At 42.8% G+C, this 8707-nt stretch overlaps 1 long non-coding RNA gene across 1 annotated transcript; it reads right to left on the reverse strand.

Moving 5' to 3' along the window:
* Positions 1-1305: 1305 nt before the first annotated feature.
* Positions 1306-5613, reverse strand: LOC112947788. The gene is made up of 3 exons (XR_003249476.1): positions 5531-5613; positions 2778-2910; positions 1306-1503 (listed from the first exon to the last, which is right to left on the reverse strand). It is a non-coding gene; the product is annotated as an uncharacterized LOC112947788 (long non-coding RNA).
* Positions 5614-8707: the final 3094 nt, after the last annotated feature.

Below are 8707 nucleotides of genomic sequence, written 5' to 3' on the forward strand. Positions count from 1 at the left end.
TTTTTTTTTTTTTTTTTTTTTTATTTCTGGAGCATTTGTTAGAAGGGAAAATCACATTTCATCTCCATCGTTACAAGCATCAGAATGAAAAGGAATTTTAGCTGGGGGCTTATCCATCCCTGAGCGGCCGGGAAGTAATTGGTTTAAAAAAAAAAATCCGTCTCGAGCAGTCTCAGAAATTACTACAACGTGCTGTTCAAGACTGTATCCCCTCGGCCTCACGATGCTTTAAAGCACACGTGGGCTCTCCAACCAAAAACTCAGCCTCGTAAATCCTATGTTCTTGTTTGTCGAAATAAAAGTGGTTTTTGGTTTTGGTTTTTTAATTCTGCTCTGTTTGGTTTTGTTGGTTGCTGCCGCACGTGTCTGTCATGGGATGTTTCCCAAAGCGCCATCCCAAATTCCTGGGATGTGGAACTGGTGAGGCTGGGTCTTTTCTTGCTCGCTGCTCTGCTCTGCCAGGCCTGAGGCTGGCGATGGGCACCACCTGCCCATGTCTTTCCACACAGAAGAGGAGGTAACTGGTGGCTTCTCAACTATCTGTAGAGCTATTAGGGAAGCCCCATGTTTGCCTCAGGACATGGTTTTGGAAATCACACCTGCAACGTGAATATATTTACTTGCGGGTTAATTTAAAGAACTTTTAGTAACCTTAATTGGAGTTATGTCAGCGTTAAGAAAGCTAGGGCCATCTCCACAGCTGTGTGTGCATCCGGAGCTGTCCCTGTCCATTGAGGTGASATATGGGAGCAGCAGGAGGCAAAGCTGAGGAATAAACTTGTTGTACTTGTTGTGCCTTTCTGGATGCCTTGATTTAAGTAAGAGCTCGAGCCCTCACAAGAGAGAGAGGGACCATACCAGGTCACCTAGTCCATTCTCCTTGCCTCAGGTTAGGAATAACCAGATCTAAATCCCCTTGCCCTGTTTGCGGTCTGCTATTTGTGACTGTCACATCACGAGTGGAAAAGAAAGCAACTCTAGATTTGATTTGGTTGTCACTCTGAGCCACTCCCAGAGCAAGCAAAGTTTGGCCCCTGCCCTGCACTGAAACCTGGGGGTTTCAGGGGTGCAGAAAGTTGTGGGTGTTAYTCATGGTGCTTAAAGGAGTGAGGGGCCTTGGCTCCAGAGGTGACCTCTTTGCCCGCCGTGGATGTGAGCCCTGCTGCTGCCACCCTTGCTGCAGTTGTCATTGKCCACCGCTCTGCCCACATGGGGTCCTTTGCGCTGGTGACACTCCTGGAAATGCCTCGAGGACTGGCYGTGATCTCTAAGGCGAGGTACAACAATTCTGCACACACAGCTCTGTCATATTTCTAAGCGTAGACGAAAACTGACTTTATCCACAGCTGGATATAGATGTTGAAGGTGATCACAAGCAGATTCCATTGGTAAAAAGCAAAATGTGCCTCCTTATTAAATTAGAAGAGCTTTAAATGTTGCAGAGAAGCAGGAAAGTTAGTGGCCTTCTTGTTTCAGTTRCAGTGCGGGGTCCTTTCCAGATACCTGCAATAATGGGTGCAATGAGGAGGAGTGACTGGCACTGCCCAAACTACGGGTAACTTCTGTGTCCCACGTGCCTACACGTAACTCAACTTATAGTTTCTTCATTTCTAGTCCATAAAACACCATAGATACTATCCTTGGCAGCCTGTCGATTCTATAGGGTGCTCAGGAAAGCAATGAAAGTCAAGATATCTGTGTGTTTATCACAGACCTCACAAAATACAACAGCTGATAAATGCCTCATCAGCGCACTAAGTGGTCAGGTGACTGGGGAATGATTGAGCAGCATTGCTCTGGTCCCATATATTGGTCACTAATGAGATCAAAGTCTGGTTTTCGGCAGCTTTACAACTCATCGGTAGACCAGACGTCTAGCAAAACATTTGGTGAGTGAAATCCTCTTGAAGAAAAATTGATAATAGCGGATCTTGCATCATTAGAACTGAACAAATTCTCTGTTTTCCCTTATGACAYCGTATCAGCTCAAGTCACCTTGAATAGATCTTTACAGTGCTTCTTTGACATAGAAAACTCACATTCTGGGGCCTATTTTTATTGAGTGTACTCAGTAAAAGTTTTCTGGGAAGGTAAAGCAACTAATTTACAAGCTCCAAGTTAGARGTTTGCTTTAACCTCTTCTTTTGGAGCTTTTGTGATATTACTCACAGGAGTTGTTCTGTGGCTGCCTGTAGCACGGGCTACCTTTGCTTCTTAGTGTCCTGCAAATATTCAACCCAATTTCTCTTAGACTGTCCCCTTGCAACACTGAAGAGTCCCCAAGGTCGTTTCCTTCCGAGCATCTAATTTTCTATGTTCTGTAGGAGGCCACATGACAAAAGTAATTAAAACTGTGACATTCCATAGGGTTTAGACATGTCATAACATTGCAGAGGGATTTCAGTGGTATTCGGGATTAATGCCTTTTCACTGAGCAGCTTCTGACATCCTCAACACTTTCAAAGATAGCAGATCTATGTAAAATCCAAACAAACAGAAGATTTTGCTCCTTTCTACACACACTGATTTGTTATGGCAGTTCTGATCATAAMAGGTATTTTACTGGTATTCTTCAATGAAAGAAGCTTTCATCATTTATTAAATAAGAAAGGAGAGAATACACACAGAGTTTGCAAAACGGGAACCTTGTAAGATCAGTCAGGTTTTCTACCTGTGGATCTTCAAGCACCTGGCAGAGCAAAATGAATGTCAGCCAGGTTGAAACCCTGTCCTTTCAGGGCAGGTGAGTGTTATGATTATGTCCCAACACCCAGTACCTGCAGTGATGCCTCCGGTTTGGTGTCTGTGAGCGGCTACTGGTCTGGCAGCTTTTCCTTATCACTCAGTCCCTTCCACAGGACTGCACTGGAATTCACAGGTATCGGGGTATTCCAGAAGTGCTGCATGTCGCTGCATTTGGTATGGAAGAGCATTACTTTGAAGAAATAATAAATGAGCTGCAGAAAGTTTTACTAATTTATTTGCCCCTTCTAAGAAACGATGATAGCCCAGGAGTAACTAATTTCAATCAAGGTCTTTCTGCTTCTGAAAATCTTTCTTTTTTGTTTCAACATACTTTTCCTATTACTATTTCCTCAATATGTGTGTGATTTTTAAAAACAAATATTCTAAGCAAAATTATTTTAAAACAATAGATTTTAAAGAAAAAGCTTTTTTTTCCCCATTTTTTTCCCTAAAAGCAGTGTATTTTGGGCTAAATAAAGATGCACCAAGGAAGTACTTCATTTTCTGGATTATTTGGGATTTTGGAAAATCTAAGGCCATTTTAAAGTCCAGCATGGGGAAGTTCAGGAGCTGACAAAATGCCATGCTCACGTAATGACTAGTGGCAGATGATGCAACAGGTTAACTGGCTAATCTTTCACACAAGGAGGCCAAGTTAAAGTCTGACCTGGATGAAACATTATGTAACTTCTTCAGTTTCAGACCACAGTAGCCTGAACAGATGATAGCTCACAATTTAGCAAGATTAACAAGCTCTCTTACAGCAAKGTCAAACACTCTAACAGCAGGACTGGCAAGGATAGGCCACGGCAGAATTTTTTAGGAGTTTCCCAGTTCCTGAAATAAAGTGTATCCAGATGCAGCCCTGAAGTTAACCAGATTGACAAGAAATTCATTCTTCTAACACAGATGTATTTACGTTCATTTTTGCAGTGCTCTCATGACAGCTACAAGTGCCATCTGTGTCAGATTTTCAAAGTCTGGACAGCAAGAAATTGTCTTTTCCAGCAATCACTGCCTTGATAAATTCCAAGAGTGAAATCAATGAGATGTGAGGGAGCAGAAAATCTGTGGGATACCAATCAGAATATATATTTGTATAGGGGAGAAGCAAGCTCATGTGAGACACTTGATAGCTACAAATTAGATTATCTTAGTCTTGCTCCATTTTCTTTGAATTTTATTTTGCTCTTTTTCTTTTCCTTTTTGTTGTTGTTGTTGTTGTTGTTGACAGAAAGTGCTATTTTTCAGGGTCTTTACAATTCTCAAACTCCTGGCCAATTTCTGCTCTTGTGCGTCTCCCACTTGGCACGTGTTCCTGCTGAAACCACAGGTACACTGCTGGTAAAGTCACAAGTCAGAACTAGGAAAAAAAAAATCTGTCTCTCATTTAATGCAAAACAGTTTCCTTTAGTACAGTTTCTGGTGATTCTGTCTAGTAGTTAATAAGATATTTATTAGAAGTCAACTGTTTAAAGTTACCCTGTCAGGAAACTTGACAYGTTCCTTTACTTCATTCCTTTACCGCCTACAACATTGTCCTAAACAGTTGCTTACATTTTCACTGTTGTACATAACTTTCAGGTATCTGTAACGCYGCCTTCCTCTTCAGCTGCTAGTGAGCTAAGATACCCAGCTCTTTTATTCTTTCTTGGTTCATTTGCAGGTTGCTTTTCTGGATCTCCCTCCAGATCTTCTTGATCTTGTATCTTCTTGATAGTCTGATGTCGGAAGAATATGATGCTCATGATATACATGTGCTGTCTCATGTATGTATTCTCAAGTATACACAGAAGGGCTTTTTCAGTTAATGAACTCCAAGTTCATAAACAGAAAAGTTTGTCATTTACCCTTAGATCYAGGTTTCATATAGAAATAAACTGTCTCACTTCATTTGTGGATGGCTCCACTGTTAAGCACCAGTAAGGAATTGAAACACTAGAAAGAATGTTTAACAGGAGACAGTAACCTAAACTATTTTGATTCTATAATTCAGTTATCTGCTTTGTCATCAGACAACGATAAACCAACAGAATAKTATTTAAATATTTGTTAAATAAATTGATGAACTAATTAGGGGGATAAACATTAAATTCAGCACAAGGTTTACCTTGGAATAACAGTATCAGTTCCAAGGATTATTCATGGTGCTTTCAGCTAGGGTTAACTAACACCCATGCAATAGAGCAGCACTGATTTTGAAGGGGCTGTGCTGCACTTTGCCAAACTCACTTGGGAAATCCTAACTAAGAAAAATCCCTAACTGAACTTGAGAGGGAAATATGTTTTGCATGAACTACAACTTGTTGCTCATATGTTTTGACATGCTATGGTTGTAAAAGATGCTAGCTGTGGTGCAGGGGAGACTAAACTTTCTTGTCCTATGGGAAGTATCTTAATGTAGAATTCTGCTGTCAGTAAATAACCAGGATAACATACATATGGGCAGCGGAAAACGACTTTTCTATATAAGGCCCTTTCAAAAATCAGCATTTCCCACTGACAAAAATAAAAGATCCAAATGTGCAAGTAGGTATTTGAGTACACCTTTATTTTTTAGGAATTCTCAGTGAAGCCTAAAAACCTTGTGACCACCCATCCTTCCCCTGGTACCACTACAGCAATARCACACGCTCACAATCTTCCTGTGCCTTCACCAGCTACATTTTTTCAAATGAGACATCTGCCACTGACAAATCTTATCCTTTTTAGGCTTGGTTTTACATCACTCACCTTCTAGGTGCAGGCAAACCAGGTATTAGGCGCCCGGTGTGTCTGTACKTACCTGTGTCACACGAGTCCCAGGAGTGTCAGAGATGGTGCCAACGTCTACGAGGTCGGTTTGTGGAGTAGAAGGCATCGTGACACTCTTCTCCACAGGCTGCTTAACAGAAAGCACAATAACAACGGTCAGACTTGGACTGCAATGGAGTTCTGGGCAATACACCAACCACTAGGTTTGCTCTAAAAATCTTTCATCCCAGAGAACCTTATTTTGTTTTGCAGAATGGCAGCACGATTTCCCCGAGAGGAGAAAGGCACACCCTGAGTTTATGCAGTTTGAGGATTGTAATTCCCTTGTATTGGCCCTACCTCTATGGAAGAAAACAAYCATAAAAACCGGGATATAATTCCTCAGTCTTTTCACATGCCTAATTCCCAATGACTTCAATGAGCATTTCTGCCACTACAGAAATATTCCTAATAACTGGCATGACTTAACTTGTTCCTTCATGTAATGTTATGGTCTACTTAAATGTCAAACTGTATTTTCTGCATAAGCAAAATGAATATAATAACCCTCTCTCCTCAACTAGGTCAGGATTTTCTTTTCTGTGGGGCAAATTACWGTAAAACATAGAAATTTCTTGTCTTCTGCTTTTCATGTTTTGCTTACTTTCATGTGCAGTTTCCAAAGTGTCTACAGGTAACTAAAAAGTACACATTAAGTTTCTGCTTTGGTGTCTACTATCTACTAATCTACTACATCTTACTATATCTGTGGTATTATCTGTCACCCTACGCACAATTTGAACCACGTAAAATTTCAACTTGGTATCATTTACAGTGGAAAAACGGGTATTTCCTGTGGCTTGATTATGAGTGAGAAAAAAAAAACAAAAGGGGAAAGAAAATGAGTCACAGTAGGAGTACTGATACTAAACGAAACTGTGATGTGGCTGTATTAAGTAGGGATCCTTCAGTGCATTCCAATTAAGAGCCATTTCACTCTTGTATTTTTTTTAATCTTAGAAATCTCTGTAATGTCAGTTTTTAAAACCACATTTACGTGTAGTAGCTTTATGTATGACCTTACGCCTGTATTTGGGCACATAAAGGGCTTGCAGAAACCAAAGGCAAACAAGTAAAATAACAGTCTCTCTAGCTGGAGGGTCTGTTTGCTGGTTTTTGAGACTCTGGAGTTTGAACACGACTCTGTGGGGTTCGTGTGGGTGAACGATCACTTTTCCTGGAACTGAGGCTGATACCTGGCTCCAGAAATCACTGCTCAGGGTAGTGTGGCTGCAGCTCCAGCAAAAACAGTCTCAAACCACGATTCATCACTTCAGCAACTGAGCTGGCTTGCCTTTAGGCTGCATTCTTCTATTTTTCAAATTTCTATTTTCCACACGTAACACGCACAATTTAGGCCTTTGGACAAGCTCCATCCCTTCCACAGTTTTCTGCTCCTCTGAAAAGTGCATGCATGGCTGAACCTAAAGCATAAGTGCCCTTGAGAAACACTGCAAAAAGGTTGGCAAGAGGCAGCTGGTGAACAAGAATCCAGCCTAAGAAAGATGAGAAGTAACTTATTTTTGTGCTGCACCATATATATAGTACATTATATACATTATAATTTAACTTATTTTTACCTGTAGCTAAAACAGGTAAAAGGTATCATTAGCATTACTTCAGCAAACTGGAAAGCTATTTACGACACTGAGAAAATGCTGAGGTTTTGCAAAAAGTAGGTTTATACCTGCATTTTTTATCCAGGCAAATCCTCATTGATCTCATGTTCTGCAGATCATAGTCTGCCTTACTCAGCTATATGATGCATATGCATAAAAAACTAAATGGTGTTTTTTTTCCTTACACCAGGGATGAACTAAAGCAGAGTATAACTCCTCAAAACAGGTAGGCAGTTGCTTATTTTCAGCCCTAAGGTTTTAGCCATGTCACAAAAATTCCTATTTTTGACTGGAAGTCAAAGGGTTTCAATTACTCCTAGGCAATTACTGCTTCTGGACTTAACAAAGAAGCTTGGCACGATACAACCATGTATTTCTTCAACACATGATTGTGAAATACATTTCATAACTTAGCGCTTAAGGCCCGACCTTTTAGTGCTCAGTGCACTCAATTACAGCAGCAGCTGTAGGTCATTTTTCACTGGCAGCACTGCGCTATTAGGAGAAATATTAGCAGTATTGGACCTAACTGTGTATTTATAAGGAGCCTGATATCCCGTGCTGCTTTCGCAGCCCTGGCTGCATCGCGCTGACTGCACACTGGGGAAATTTCCTCCCAGGGCATTTTTCTCCAAACGTACAAGCACTGCTGCTCCCTGACATCCCAGGTTTGAGCAATCTGGTTAGCAGATATGACAAAATTTGGGAATATATTTAAACACAGGGCTGTTTTTGCATGGGAGAGATGCACAAATCCCCTGCTCTGCCGAAGTATTGTGCTGTGCTTCCCTCGTGCTAAAATACCCCTTTTCCCAGCCTTGCTAAACTTGTCAGGACAATGTACGAGCAGAAAGGCAGCTATAAGTCATCCCCGTTGACTTATTGTTTGTTTGTTTCTCCCCGTGAGATGGAGAAGATAAAAGCAGAAAATTCCCAGTCTTTTTTTTTTTTTTTTTCCCAACGCTCCCTTTTGGATCAAAGGCAGCACTTATTAAACCCACGTGGGCTCCTTGCGAGTGCCCGGGTCATGAARCGCTTTCCGTGGGCTTTACCCTGAGGAAGCCCCTGCAGCGCCGGGGGCAGCACCTCCAGTGCAGCGTTCAAGGACACGGAGGTGCTGGAGCGTGTCCAGAGGAGGGCCGTGGGGCTGGGAAGGGGCTGCAGCTCGCGGGGAGCGGCCAGGCTGACGGGGTGGGGGGTTCAAGGAGGCTCCCCCAGAGCTCACAGCTCTGCTGCTACCCCAGAGGAGGCTGCAGGGAGGGGGGTCGGTCTRTCCTGCGGAATAACTGCCGCAGGACCAGAGCAAGCGGCCTCACGTTGACCTGAGGTATTAGCCAGGCCTCAGGCTGGGTATTAGCCAGGCCTCAGGACGGGTATGAGGAAAGCGCAGCCAAGCACCAGACAGGCTGCCCGGGGCAGCGCTGCAGCCCCCGTCCCACGCAGTGCTCAAGCCCCGTGCGCACGAGGCGCCCCGGGACACGGTTTCCAGGCAGGGCGGGGACGGGTCGCGGCTGGAGCCGGCGGCCCCGCCGCCCTTTCCCAGCCGTGCC

This window comes from Nothoprocta perdicaria, unplaced genomic scaffold (assembly GCF_003342845.1).
Source record: "Nothoprocta perdicaria isolate Ctin4 unplaced genomic scaffold, notPer1 scaffold_247, whole genome shotgun sequence".
NCBI lineage: Eukaryota > Metazoa > Chordata > Aves > Tinamiformes > Tinamidae > Nothoprocta > Nothoprocta perdicaria.